At 41.1% G+C, this 14,738-nt stretch overlaps 1 pseudogene; it reads right to left on the bottom strand.

The window, feature by feature from the left end:
• Positions 1–10,110: 10,110 nt before the first annotated feature.
• LOC126858226 (uncharacterized) lies at positions 10,111–13,901 on the bottom strand (annotated as a pseudogene).
• Positions 13,902–14,738: the final 837 nt, after the last annotated feature.

The raw sequence follows: 14,738 nt of genomic DNA, 5'->3' as shown, positions 1-14,738 counted from the left end.
ACTGAAAATAAAGAAGGTATTAGTAGCCCCCAGTTCCGTCGCCGCTGGGTCTGAGACCTCAGAAGCGCCGGTCCCGGTAGACGAGTATGACGGCCCCTGTTCCTCTTCGCCGCATCAAAGCGCAGCAGAGACGAACGGATGGAGATGGGCTGCCGGGAAATTAAAAATTTGAAAAATTGGTTGTAGAAAGGATAGGAAAGCCAAGTACGGGGATGTGGCCAGCCAGCTCGGGCCCCTCACCCCGCAGCGGTGGGCCACCCGTACAGCCGAACGCCTCCCACCAACACATCTAGGTGCGCTTGCTACTTTGGGAGCCAATTGGAAACTCGTAGCTATGCAGTGTTCAGGGATAGGTAAAAGTGACAGAGTAGACAGATCAATGAAAATATTAGTGATGAAAGTATTAGTATAAGTTGTCAGTGGGGATAAGAGGAAATCATGAATAGGGAGAAGAAAAATAGAAAGATGGTGTGATAGCTTGTGTATAATGTGTGTTGCTATGTATGAGCCATTTGATCAGCAGTGCTGACATCAACCCATAGTGTTACATGCTGTTTTGGGTAAAGGCAGAAACTAGAGAAAGGAGATAGGAAAGCGATAGTGATAACGATAGTACGAAGAAGAGAGAAACATGGGGGGCGGAGTAGAGCTTTCAGCTCAGGAGGGGAAAGAGAGAAGTGTGATTAAAAGAAGAAAGAAGAAGAGTGTTAGTAATGATAATAAAATAGAGGTAAAGAGGGCGATAGTAAGAGAGTGCGGCTTTCCTAGAGAGTAAATGGACCTGAAAAGAGAAGAAAAGAAAAACCTGAAAAGAAATGATTAGATTAATTAATCGGACTTCCGGTTCCGTCGCCGCTGGGCCAAAGACCTTAGAAGCGCAGGGCCCGGTGGGTGGATATAACAATCCGCTGTTCCTCTCTACTGCGCCGAGGCACAATAGAGACGAACGGATGGAGATGGGCTGATGGAAACTGAGGAGGGAGGTGTTAAAAGGAATTAGGAAGGACGCTGCCACTTATGAGCAATTCGATCAGCATCAAGTTTCAACTACGACAATCCCAGATCCCGAGATCGACTCAGAACATCTCCCCGCGCGGGTCGGTATCCGACAGATCCGCGGATCAGACGGACTCGCGGATCACCAACACCAGAGCAGGGATCAGTTAAGGGAGGGTTACCCGTTCATCAGAAAATCATAGTACCTTATACGCAACAAAAAGTTGAAAATATGTAAAAGTTGAAAAAATATTTATCTTTAAAAAATAACTTATAAAAAAATTGTTCCCTAAAAATTAAAAACCTCTAAAAAATAAAAACTAAATGAGAAATCAATAATTAAGCCAAGTAGAAGGAATTTAATTTGTGAAGATTTATAATTTGAAATAATATTTGTCATAAAATTCAATCTTGCATTTATAGAAATATTATGGATTCTCTCAAAAAAATTAAAACGCATTTTATTTTTATTAAAAAATTACATTTATGTTTCAAATAAATATTTTGTATAATATAAAAAATAGTATTATTATATTACATTTTTTATTATAAAGATGGTAAATCATAATATTACTTAACCCTTACTGCAATAATGTTGATCACATCGATCACCAATTTTGAATTTAAAAGTCCAAATATATATCGATTTGTTTTAAAATTAATTATAATCTTAGCAGAAGCCCGGAACGAAAGGATTAATATTAAAGTGACATAAATTAATATTAAAGTGACATAAAAACTTGGTGTACCTGAAATATAAATTTGCAAAAGATTATTAAAAATCATTATCAATATTAATAAAAATGTATAACGTATAATGCGACTCGCCAGGTTATGTAGTGGTGGAGCGCTCACGCAGTCAATTTATTTCCCGTTCACTTTCTCTCTCTCTTTCTCAGTCTCCCGCTCTCTCTTTTTCACTCTTAATCTCTCGCTGTCTCTCTCTCACTCTCTCTCTTTCTCTTTTTCTCTCTCCCACTCTCTCTTTCTTTCTCCCGCTCTCTTTCTCTCTCCCTCTCGCTCTTTATCTTGGCGTCGCGATACTACTGTCAACTGCGTCGCTTGATATATATCATATACATATGCACGTACATATATATTGTCTCTCAAGGTATATTTGCACAAACTAATAATCGTATATGAGCGCTGTAAACGCGCCTTGACTGACAAAATCGTTTTGTATGTGTGCGTGCGGCTATACGCTATACGTGAGTCTGAAAGTTGAAGAAGAAATTTTTTTCACAATTCTGAAGCTAACGATTATTATACCTCAGGATTGACAGCACCAATCTTATTGAAACTGATTGCAATCGAAAGCTTGCATCCACATTATATGATAAAAGTGCCATTATATTTTTTATTACAGCTTTAGTTCCTGAGGTATTTTAATCGAAAGTTTATCAAAACCATTATAGACATAAAACTCCGGATAAGCTACTTGGTAGCGCCGTGACTCCTGTACATGAAACTTTTCACATGCCAGAAAATTTTTGTCATGTACTTGGCGATTTTTTTTTTATGAACTTGGCGTCGCGACACTACCGCGTCGCTTGATCACTGATGCCGGCTCGCGGCTATGTAGGGAACATCGCTGTGACATCACTCAGCCTTCATCTACCGAATCTTACTTTCCAAAGTAGGTAGGTTTTCAGGAGTACTACGAGAAGATGGATGCACAACTTGAACGTGAGAGGCTATAGGTCCTAACGAGAGGACTGTTATCGTGTAGCGATTCGCATCACGTTCCAACCATGACACTCAAACTCCGAAATCGACTCAGAACATCACCCGCGTGGGCCGGTATCCGTCACGGACAAACGGATCACCAGCACCGGCTCAAGGATCAGTAAAGAGTGTCACTCGGACGTCTTTCAGAGCGCCACGGTATCTCCCAGTAGATAGGGGCAGTTATTGTATGCCCCGGAGGCAACTCGTGCTACATCGCCCAAACAGGCATACGCTACTACTGTATCCACTGCATAACGAAGCTGCCCCGAGACGGGCGATGGAAAAATCCAGCAGCGCCTGCGGGATCTTATGCGCAGGATGGACAGTTTGGTCGCACCAGTAAGCCCAACTACCGTTCCTCCTAAGTGCCGCCTAGTCCGCCGGTCCACACACTCGCGTCCAACTCAGCGACCCCGTTGCTTACCTTCGCGTCCAGGGGGACCATGAGGAGGACTGTCCATTGTATCCCGACCCGGATACACGTGCCCCTGACCTTGTTATGGGCGGAAGTTTGAGAGGAATAATTGGAAAAGTTAGGATGGGTAGGAAGGAAATGAGTCGTGAGTCATTGGATATAAGATTGGAGACGTTAACCTCTAATTTAAAACTACGAGACAAGAGATTATTCGAAAGTGCGGCTTCTCCGAGAAGATTACGGGACCACTCCTTCATGGTCAAAAACTCCGACTTCCCCAGCTGAACGATCTTTCCCTAGTCAAAACTACGACTACGATTAAGATTCGAATCCCTTCAACCAAAGGGACTCGCAACAAAAATCTGCGAATGCTACAAAAGCGTCTGAGTTCGACACGAAGAAGTGTGCCGCCTCCGACCATTTCCATTCGCTCTGTGGAATTAAATCTCGCAGAGTATCTCTTTACGCGTCAAACAACAGACAGTCCAACAAGAAGTGTTGAACCGTGTCTATTCCACTCCCGCATATGCACATATCACTGTCCACAAGACCGAGCGATTCGAGCCGCGCCCGGAAGTCTCCGTGTCCAGTGAAAACTTGCGTGCTCCAAAAATTTGTTTCAAAGGATTGTGCAGCCAATCTGTGGCGTATATCTTTAAAGAATGAGAAAGTGGTACGACCCTTGGTGGAAAAAGACCATTTGGTCTGCCACATATTTATCGCCTCATCCCTGATTTCTTCAAACGCGTTTTCCTTCCCTATTTCGGCGGATACTTCTACATTTCCTATCTTGGCGTTTTTTCCTATTCTAAGTTGGTATCGCGCGATATTCTCCCGGAATAATATGTCAAATGGCATCGCTCCCGCGTCGACAAAGAGTGAGTCCCACGAAGCCATGCGTTATGCGCCGGTCATCGAATCAAGACGCGGCGCTGCAGGGCTTTTAAGATCCTAATATCATCCTCTGTACACAGGTCTGCCCACCCCGTAGCGGCATAAGCTACTGTCGGTGCAAACACGCCCCGATAGATTGTAAAATGTGCCCTAAAGCGCAAGCCCTATTCGGCTCTTTCTATTCTACCTAATTTTTGAAAAAGCAACCCGGTTTTGCTGTTTAAATTATTACAATGAGTTCTAATTCTCATAAATTTATCTAAATTAACGCCAAGATATCTAACTGTTTGTTTAAATCCTATTTTCGTGTCTTTAATTTTTATTATTGGTGGCCTACTTTCGAAATGGCGATCATTTTATTATTTTTGCGCTTCCTATCCGATCGTGCTCCTCCCCGTCTACCTACTAGATTTCGCGTTATCGCGTCGCTTCTTAATATCGCTTCTTATTATCGCTTTCGTTCGGAGATTTATAATTTCGCGGACTCGCACCAATTTACGATTGCGTCGACTACTCGTTGGCCTTCCGTTTCGATTTCTCTACGCGAGTTACCGTTTATAACGATGACGAGCTCATCCGCGTACGCGGCAAACCGGTTTTCGACCATGCTCTCCAGAAGCCGTAGGAGATCGTCAAACATAATGTTCCAGCAGGCCTAGAGAAACCAGTTGTGCTTCAACTGTCTCAAGAAGCACAAAATTAGTGATGACTGACCGTTGAAGAAGACGTGCTCGACGTGCGGCGCGCGTCATCACTCGATCCTCTACGACGCGTGCACCTCCGCCGAAGTCGCCAGAACCTCGCTTTCTGCGAACTGAGCCCCGAAAGCCGCCCCGGCAGTGCTCCTCGCGACATCGCGCATCCGCGTTATTGACAGCGTTCTCCACACTGCTCGAGCCCTCATCGACCAGGGCTCCGAGGTGTCGATCATCGCCGAGTCACTAGTCGAGTGACTGCAATTTGCCCGGACTCCTACCGCGATCCTTGACTTCTTCCATAGTCGACGTTGACGATCAAACTGCGGATGCTCGGGGCCGAGTAGAGTTCGCGCTCACGCCGCTGCGCGACGGTCCGCCGCTGCAAGTATTGGCGCTCGACCTCAAACGGCTGACGCTGCATAACGGCGTGAGCATCCAGGTGAGCCGCCAGAAGTGGCCGCACATCGAAAGCCTCGAACTCGCCGATCCGGACTTCTTTGCAGCCGACCCGGTGGAGTTTCTCCTTGGTGCGGAATGTTTGCGCCGACTTTTTCCAGCCCTGTCTGCGATGAGGAGGACAGCGACCTGTGGCATAAAAGACAACGCTGGGTTGGATCTTGGCGGATTTCGTCGGCGTTACAGCCGTAACCCGTTCCGCCCAGACTCACCAATGCTGCGGAAATAACGATCTTCACGGCTTGGTGCAGGAGTTCTGACGACAGGAGGAGGTGGAAGTCAGGATTGCTCCACTCGCCATCGACGAGCAGGAAGCCGAAAACCACTTCGCCCGCGAGACGCCAGCGGCCGCTTTGTTGTGCGTCTTCCGCTCAAGTTGCCTCTCCCAGACCTCACGGGAACGAAGCGTCCGCTTGTTCGGGAAAATGGAGCGCAGGTTCGCCCGTGACGCTCAGCTGAAGCAATTATATGCGGACTTCATGCGGGAGTATGAAGGGTTCCTGAAGCACATGTCCCTTGGCCGGCCAGCCGGCACTGCAGGAACGACCGATTTCTACCTGCCTCACCACGGCGTGATACACAAGACGAGCCCGGCCAAGCTGCGAGTCGTCTTCAACGGCTCGTCGACGGTTGCGACAGGAGCAAGCCTCAAGGTGGGACCGAGCTTCTTGCCTGCTCTGAACGACGTTCTGCTACAGTGGTGAGTGCACCGCATCGTGCTGGCGAATGACATCAAGAAGATATACCGCCAGATACTCGTCGCTCCGTTAGATCGTTACCTGCAAAAGATTATCTGGCGTTACGAGGACCAGCCTGCTCAACAGGAATTCGAGCTCAACACCGTTACTTACGGCCTGGCGTGTGCTCCGTTCCTGGCGATGCGTTTCTCGCCGACGACGAAGAGGCCCGATTCCCTCATGGTTCAGCGATACTGCGCCACGATGTCTACGTGGATGACATCCTCACGGGCGCACACGACATCAAGGAAGCCATGGATTTTCAGCGGCAATTGACGGAGCTGTGCACGGCGGGCGAATCTTCGCTGAGGAAGTGGTTCGCCAACGACCCCCGCCTGTTGGCCCATATCCCGCCTGATCACAGAACCCAGCGCGATTTGCGGTCATGGACTCCGCAGGAGAGTCACGCCACGCTCGGCCTCCACTGGCACCTGAGCACAGACAGCTTCTTCTTCTCCACGAGGTCCATCACAGTGTCCGCATACTCAAAGTGATCCGTCCTATCGCTGACCCGCCTATTCGACCCTCTGGTCTGGCTATCTCCGACCGTGATCCAAGCGAAGATTCAATTCCAGTCCACGTAGTTGCAAGGGCGCGACTGGGACTCCCCACTAGACGAGATCGACACACAGACCTTCTCAATCTGGAGGAGATTCGCGTACCGTGCTAAGTGCACCTCAGCGCTTCAGGCGCGCGAGTCGAATTCCACGGCTTCGCGGATGCGTCCGAGCGAACAAACGCCGCAGTCATCTATGCACGGTCGGAGACCTATAAGGGACACGTGATCATTTAATTGCAGCGGAAACGAGAGTGGCGCTGTTAAAGACCGTGACCTTACCTCGCTTGAAGCTCTGCGCGGCCTCCCTCCTCACGAGGCTAATGGTCCATGTCAAAAGGATTCTCGAAGCGATGGATGCGCCCATCCACCTATGGTCCGATTCCACGGTCGCGCTAGGCTGCATTCGAGGCCACCCGTCGCGCTGGAAGGTGTCGCTAACCGGGTCGCCGAAATTCAATCTTGCCAGGAGCACAGTGGCATCATCTCCCAGGGACAGAGAATCCTGCCGACTGCGCGTCGTGAGGAATCTCCCCGAGCGAGCTGGTCGATCCGCTATGGTGGACGAGTCCACCCTGGGTGCCAGAGGATTCAGCATCATGGCCATCGACCAACGAGGATGCGTTTGATATGAACTTGCCGGACGAGGCGCAGGGCGTCAGGGCGCACGCCGCTGCGCTGCAAGTGGAAGAGACCGAACCCGAGGAGCTAACTCGTTTCTCTTCGCTACACCGTCTGCTGCGGGTGACCACCTGATGGAGAGTAAGACTCGCGTCTCAACAGCCTCTCCTACGTCAAGCCAGCCCCTGGCCAAGGACACTCTGTCGGCCTCCGAATGCGAAGACGCTTGTTCGGTCTGAATCAGGGTGGTGCAGGCTGGAAAATACAAGGCGGAATTAAAAACGCTTGTCCGAGAAGCTCGGTTCTCCAACAAAAATCAGCTAATCAAGCTTACTCTGTTCGTAGATTCGCAAGGCATCCTAAGGATTGGTGGACGGATCACACATGCCCTCCTGGCCTACGACGAGAAGCACCCGGTGTTCTGCCGAACGCATCCCACCTCACGCGAAGAGAAGAACTAAAGAGTAGTTTGAACTGCTCAAGTTGGGGAGAGACAGATTTGAATTTCGAATTATGCCTTATAATAATTACAAGGTTAGAAAGGAGAGCAGGCTGAGATTTAAAACTAGAAGAAAAATTATTAAAAGCATTAGCATAAGAAATAAAGGGAGAAGTAAAGGTAGAGGAGGAAAGATGTGAATAGAGGGTTATAATAAGGGGGATGAGCTTTGGGATTATCAGAGATTAAGTTGGGGAAATCTTCAGAGGACGAGAAATAGGGCGGACGGGATTTGTTACCTTTAAAGATCCTTCGCGTCTAACAAAGAGACGTTTCTATAAGCTGCGTATTTCCTGATCTCCTGTGTAGCGAGTTCCGGACAGAGAGGAGAGTCTGCTCTGTGTTCTCCTTGATAGTCCACACACTTAGGAAGGTTTTGAGCACGTTGACATTTATCCTTGGAATAGACGTGTCCTTTATCACCGCAGTGTGCGCAGCGTGACTGACTTTTGCAGTTGTTTTGAATATGTCCAAATCTAAAACATTAATTGCTTTCGATTTACATCAAAACTCAGATAAATCTCACTTATGACGTCATAACTCAGTTGAATGCACGAATCCTTTTGACACTGAGAAAATGAGATTCAACTGAGTTTCTACACACGATCAAGACCGTATGCTTTAGTGAGTCTAATAGACTACAAAAGTAAGATTATGAACCTTCATTGTTACGTCGTTATGCTTTATTTAGCTTTGTCAAATTATAAGCAGGTAAGTACAAAATCTATAAAATACATAATTCAATAATTTATTAGTATCACTTGAGTGAAAATTGAAAGCAATTGTCAAAGTTATAAATAATTATTGATATAATAAATAATCTTTTGTAAAAAATTTATTTTAGTTATGTCGTATCTTTTACTATGAGTAGCAAATGGATGGGTTACTAATGATAATGGTGATTTTTATGTGGAAGACAGCGGTAAATATTGTAAAATAAATAAACCAAGTACAATATATTCTGTTAATATATTATTTTGTTAATATATTTTAGAGCAAAAATGCAGAATATGGATTCCAAATAATTTAATAGGATTTCATGAAAATAAATCAACCGTATTTTAGAAATCAAGGAAATAACTTAAAAAAAAACTATACAAATTGTTGATATAAGCCATGAATTTCAAGAAACAAATGTTGAAAATTTATTTCAGTCTAAAAAAAGTAGTGTGATTGAAAATTTAGACACTACAAATGAAAAAAGAAATACTTGGTCTATAAATGAAACTCGAGCTTTAAATAGAAGCTGTAGAAGCATGTTATGATGACATGCAACACGTACATAAAAGAAAACAATTTTGGTCAATTATTAGTGAAGAACTTAATAGTCAAAATATTGAAGTAAGCAAAATTACTTATATTAATGTAATAATAAAAAATAATGAAACTTTGTTTTATTGTTGCTTTTTCAAACAATTGCTTTGTGAGTATCTAAATTATATTTGTCATATTGATTATAATAGCCCTAAAATATTTTTTTTAATTTTTAGGTTTCCGAATTGGCATGCAAAAAGAAAGTGGCAAAATTTAGTGCGTACCGATAAAAATACAAAGGATGTAAAATCTAGAACGGGAAGAGGTCCTGCAAAATTCACTTTTTACGATATATTAGATGAGATATTGGATGATTCGCCATCGAATGCAAGCCCACATTCGATAGATGTTGACAAATTGCAATCGCAAGATACTCAAATCGAATCAACATCGGATTTCGATTCCGACACCAACTCAGCAAGAGTTCCAGTGATTCATCTTGAAAAAAAGAAAAAGTCCATCAATGGAACTAGTAAAAGTAAAAAAGAAATTTTTTGAAGAAAAAATTTCTCAAAGAAAAAGAAATCAGCAGAAAATTTTATGTTGAAGAAAACTTTAAATACAAAAAAGAAAAGCTAGAACTATATAAAGAAAAACTGGAGATTGAAAAGAAAAAAATAAAGGCATTAGAAGATTTACAAAATATTTTAAAAGAAAAGATACTAACGATTAGAATACTAATGATATTATAAAACTTCAATCGAAGATATTCAGACAAATTTTCACACAAGTCCTAGTTTGTATTAGAAATCTTTAGTAACAACAACAAAATTTTTACTCTAGCACACGCAGAATGCTATTGTATACTTGATATTTAAAGAACATTTAAAGTGAAAGTTTAAATAATGAAATTAAAAAATTTTAAGTTTAACATTATTTGGAATGTTTATTTTTTTGTTTATTAATTTTTAAAAATGTTAAATAATTATTTTAACATTTAAAGAATTATCTTGATATAAGATAATAAAGAAATTTTAATTTAGAATTTATTCACAATGTTTATTTTTTTATTAATTTAAAAAGAATGTTATTTTTCTGAAAAGAAAAATTAAAGAAGATTTATGTTTGTTTCTTATTAACAAAATCGTTATATTATAATAAGTAAGAAAGAATAAATTTAGTTAAAATTAAGTTAAAATACAATTTTTATTCATTGTCTATTTTTCGTAAATATACATATCTAAATAAACATTTTCGCAAAAATTTCGTTTCTTCTGGAGTTTTCATTTATACCACTAACTCCTGTTACATCTATCATATTTTCATTATCAACAACATTTAATTCGTCCTTATTATCTACACAAATATTATGAAGCACAGCAGTAGCTACTATGCATTTTACTACAAATTTTAAATTATCATTTTCAAAATATTTTAATCTTCTGAATCTCTTTTTCAGAAGCCTAAAAGAGATTTTGACCCAAGAATCCATCCATACCTTTCCTGTACAGAGATGACTTTCTTGAAAGACGACTGTCATGAATGGATCCTGGTTTCAAGTTCACAGAAAAAAACTAATAAAGTTTTCAATTACAATTCTAGTTGCTGAATGGCGGTAATTGAATATTTTCTGATTTCTAGTTAAGCTGCCATTGTCTTTAAATGGACAGATCAGTCAATTCAAACAGGGATATGCTGAGTCTCCTAATAAGAAATTTTGACCCAAGAATCCATCCATATCTTTCCTGTATAGAGATGACTTTCTTAAAAGACGACTGTCATGAATGGATCCTGGTTTCAAGTTCACAGAAAAAACTAATAAATTTTTTATTACAATCGCAAATTCCTTGTATAAGAAGACTATAATCTTCTTTTCTATTATAATACACATAATGGTGTTTGGAGGCTGATTTTTTAATTTTTACATGGCTTCCATCTATAGCTCCAACTACCCCATTAATTCGATGCAATTTATAAAATTCAGATTGTACTTTGTGTAGTTGTTGACCAGTGGGCCATACAATATACTGTCTACTTTTTTACTAGAAATGTTATTATTTTTGTGATGATACGATGATAAGAGCTTGTGGTAACATTGAACCTGACGGAACATTGTCGAAATGTCTCTGTATTAGAAAGATACCAAAGAGTCATTAAAACTGCTTTTCGTACACATATTTTTTGCCTTCCAAATTTATGTTAAGATAAAACATGTTCAATTTCAATCTGATCTGAAATTTATGCAAACATTGTAATATTTAAACATTGTAATTCAGTTCAGTTTATTTATCATATTTACTTATTATTAGATCAATAGTTGAATGATTTAATCGAAAATGTTCTTTAAATTCTTGGTCATCGTATTCTCTTACAATGTTCATGAAAGTAGTTATTCGATGTAACTTTCTTCTGGGAGGATTAGATAAGTCGGAGCAGTCCAAGGATGACGATTCAGAACAGGAAAAAATTTTAGATTTATTTAAATCTGAACTAGTCCAATCTGATTCCAAATTGTCTTCTAAAATCTAAAATGTATTATTCTGTATAATTTTAATGTATTTAATTATAAATAATAAACAATTAGCAGATATCAACTTACCTTCATAATAATATTTGAAACAGTAAAAGAAATCATATTTTTAGCGTCTTTAGTTAAAAACTAAAACTCACGATACAATTTACAATATAATGATTTGAGGTTGAGAAAATTTTCTTACTTGAGCGTTCCTTTTACTCATAGATCAATTGACATCTTATCTGAGTATAAAATTCACATAACTAAGTGACTCAGTATCACTTGAGTGCGAATGGAAAGCAGCTATTCATTGCATCCTGAAACCCTTGCTATATATGGAGACAGGGTACCTGACATGAAACATGAAGACATGATTTGGAATCTTTTGTCCCTCAAAGATGAGCGAGACAGAAAGAAAAGGTACGTGAGTGGTGGATGAGGATGAATCTTCTTGAGAATTCATGTGAAAGACTCTTGTAATTCTCCGATTCATTCTAATGACAACTTTGATACGGCTTGTGATATTGTTTAAAATCATATGCTCAATGAGATCTTGTGGAACGTCTCTGATAATGCCTTTCCTAGAGATGCGGAAGGGAGGAATGAATGATGCTTCTAGATTTTTAAGAGTGAGTCTCTTGTCTTCTACTAGGACGTTGGCAGTCTATCTAGTTTTGAAAAATACCGAGACTTTTGAATATCCTATTTTCATAATTTCCATGATCTCTTTTACATTAAGCTTGCATATTGCTCTTCCTACAAAAGTGAGATGTAGCGAAGACTTTGAGTTAGAGAGGCGTTGAATGTGAACGTCAAAGAATCCGGCATTATTAGCCGAATATCGATTGTCACGGATGCTGTTTGAAAGAAAGATAGAAGATCCAGAGGTTGGACCATGAAATGAGTTAACGCTGCTTTCAGTATTTGAGGTACTCAACATTATTATTCACCGAGAAAGCATCGTCACCATTTGTAGACTCAGAAGAGACTTCCGCCGAAGTGGTAGCCGATGTGCTAGTTGTGATTTTGTTACGAGTTAATTCAAGCATTTTCTACTGCTTTTTTCTACCAATTCTTTTCAGAGCTTCATTATTTTTACCAAGGCACTTTATTATACATAAAATTCAGTGCGCGGTCCAAGTTACCTCCTAAAATAGGGCGTCTTACGCCTCGGGTCTTTGTTCGGCGTTCGCCCGCCATATTACATCGCCTCATTCTTTGCGTCGTCTCTGTGCTTCTACCTATTATATTCTTATCGTATTTTTCTCATTAACCACTACTTATCTTGATTTCTTGCCGGCAAAAACCCAATGCCAGTATGCCTCCTCCTCCGGACCCTGGAGAAATAAAAGGACATTTTCATAACACAGCTAATCTAAATGTTCCCGACGCTGAGACACAGGAGATGGTTCTAAACCTCGTATCAAACAATTTTCCTCTTATTTCTGAAAATCTCAAAAACGACATGGCTACTAATCCTTTAGCAGACATCTTCTTAATGCAGCAATCAAAGCAAGATCAATTATCTAAAAATCATTCTTCGATCTCCGCTGATTCTAAAGTTTCAAGTACCAAAAATCTCAAAAGACAAAAAAAAGCAAGAAGAAGATTCATCCCTAACCAAAAAAATCAATACCTCAAAACAACTTCCAGATGAGACACTAAAAAATAGATACTCGATTAGCTCATTTGAAATAATCGTCATGTCTTCAGAAGAGGTTAACATTTCCCTACATCTCTTAACAATGGGCCGCCTTCTCAGCTCCACTTTAAAAAAAGACATCACGCAGCTTAAAAGAAATCAAGCAGCTTGATTTTTTTTAAATATCAGTCCTATTTAATTCGTAAAGCAGCCAATAATTTAATTAATAATCCTAAAATCCAAAAATCTAATAGTCTATATTCCTTCTTACAGAGTTTCGAGACAAGGAGTGATTAGAAACGTATCACTAGACCTGACTGAATATAATATCAAAGAAAAAATGATTGACTGTCTATTTGGAATTTCCTCTGTGCGAAGGCTCAAAAAAAAATTATCGATCCATCGACAAGAGCGGTGAGCTATTCACCATCCAAATCCATTGCAATCACCTTCGAGAGTCAGAAAATACCACAATATCTCTACTTGTTTATGGTCAGGTATGAAGTTGCCCCGTTGATATCTAAAATATCTAAAACCATCACTTTGTTACTCTTGTTATCATTACGGACATATTAAATCAAAGCGTAAAGGCCAACCCTGCTGTCCTCACTGTGGCGATAAATCTCATGACATTGATACTCCCTGTCCCAAAAGCAATCAAACTCCCTCATGTATCAATTGTAAAGGTCCCCATAAAATAAACGATCCATCCTGTCCAGAATGGCTCACTCAAAAGAAAATATTAGAACTAGCTGCTCACAAAAATATTGCTATTATCGAAGCTAGGAAAATCATACGCGGAAACAATAACATAGCAACCAATCCTTACTTAGATTTCTCAAATTTTCCCAAACTTAGTAACTCTCCTATCCTCGACATGCTCTTTCTAGCACAGCCTTCTCTTAGAGTTAACACCGTCCCTCTTTCCTCTCTTCCCCGCTCCTCCGCGCGCGGAGGCTACTAACACTTCGCACAAAATGTCTTCTAATCTTAACTATGGTCACTCAAATAAACCCACTCACCTTTCGACTTCTCTTCCTCATCTCCACTCTAATACTTATTCTCTGTAAGATATCGGTGAGGAAATAAACTCCCCTAGGCCTAGACTCTAAGAACCTTTATTAACCAGGAGATAACATCCCTAGGACAGTTATATATTAGCCCGCGAGAGGCAGCTCGAGATCTTCATCTTCGCATTCTTCTTCCAGTGAGTGTGGTGCGCAAAAGTACTTCAGAGAAAGTCGGAGCAAATGGCAGGAAAATTCCAAGGAAATCGACTATTTCTAGGACGACGGCAGCCGATGAGGAAAGGGAGGACAAGGATTCCAGATTGGAGCAGCCACGGAGCAGATTCCGAGCATCGGAGCTACATAGTGGCCACGCGGCATGCACGTCATATAGAGGCCATTTTGGAGCACGGCTACGCGGCGCTTAATAAAGAAGGCCACATATAGCACATTGCAGAGAGAACGCTGAAAAAGAAGTCACCATTAAAAATTATCCTCATTACATTAAAAAGACTATAAATTATTATAAAACTATCCCCAGCTTATCGAACCTGATAAAATTACACTATTAAAATCTTACACTCTCCATTACCATCTTCATCTTCTCTTCATTCCACCCACTCTAATTCAAACTTCAATCGATTTTTCCACTCAATTTTCTCCTAATCGCTCCCAACGGATGATTCCTCTTTTCATCATCTTCCTATGGTTTATCCTTCC

This window comes from Cataglyphis hispanica, chromosome 24 (genome assembly GCF_021464435.1).
Source record: "Cataglyphis hispanica isolate Lineage 1 chromosome 24, ULB_Chis1_1.0, whole genome shotgun sequence".
In the NCBI taxonomy this organism is placed as follows: domain Eukaryota; kingdom Metazoa; phylum Arthropoda; class Insecta; order Hymenoptera; family Formicidae; genus Cataglyphis; species Cataglyphis hispanica.
This window is presented reverse-complemented; position numbering and strand designations above follow the sequence as displayed.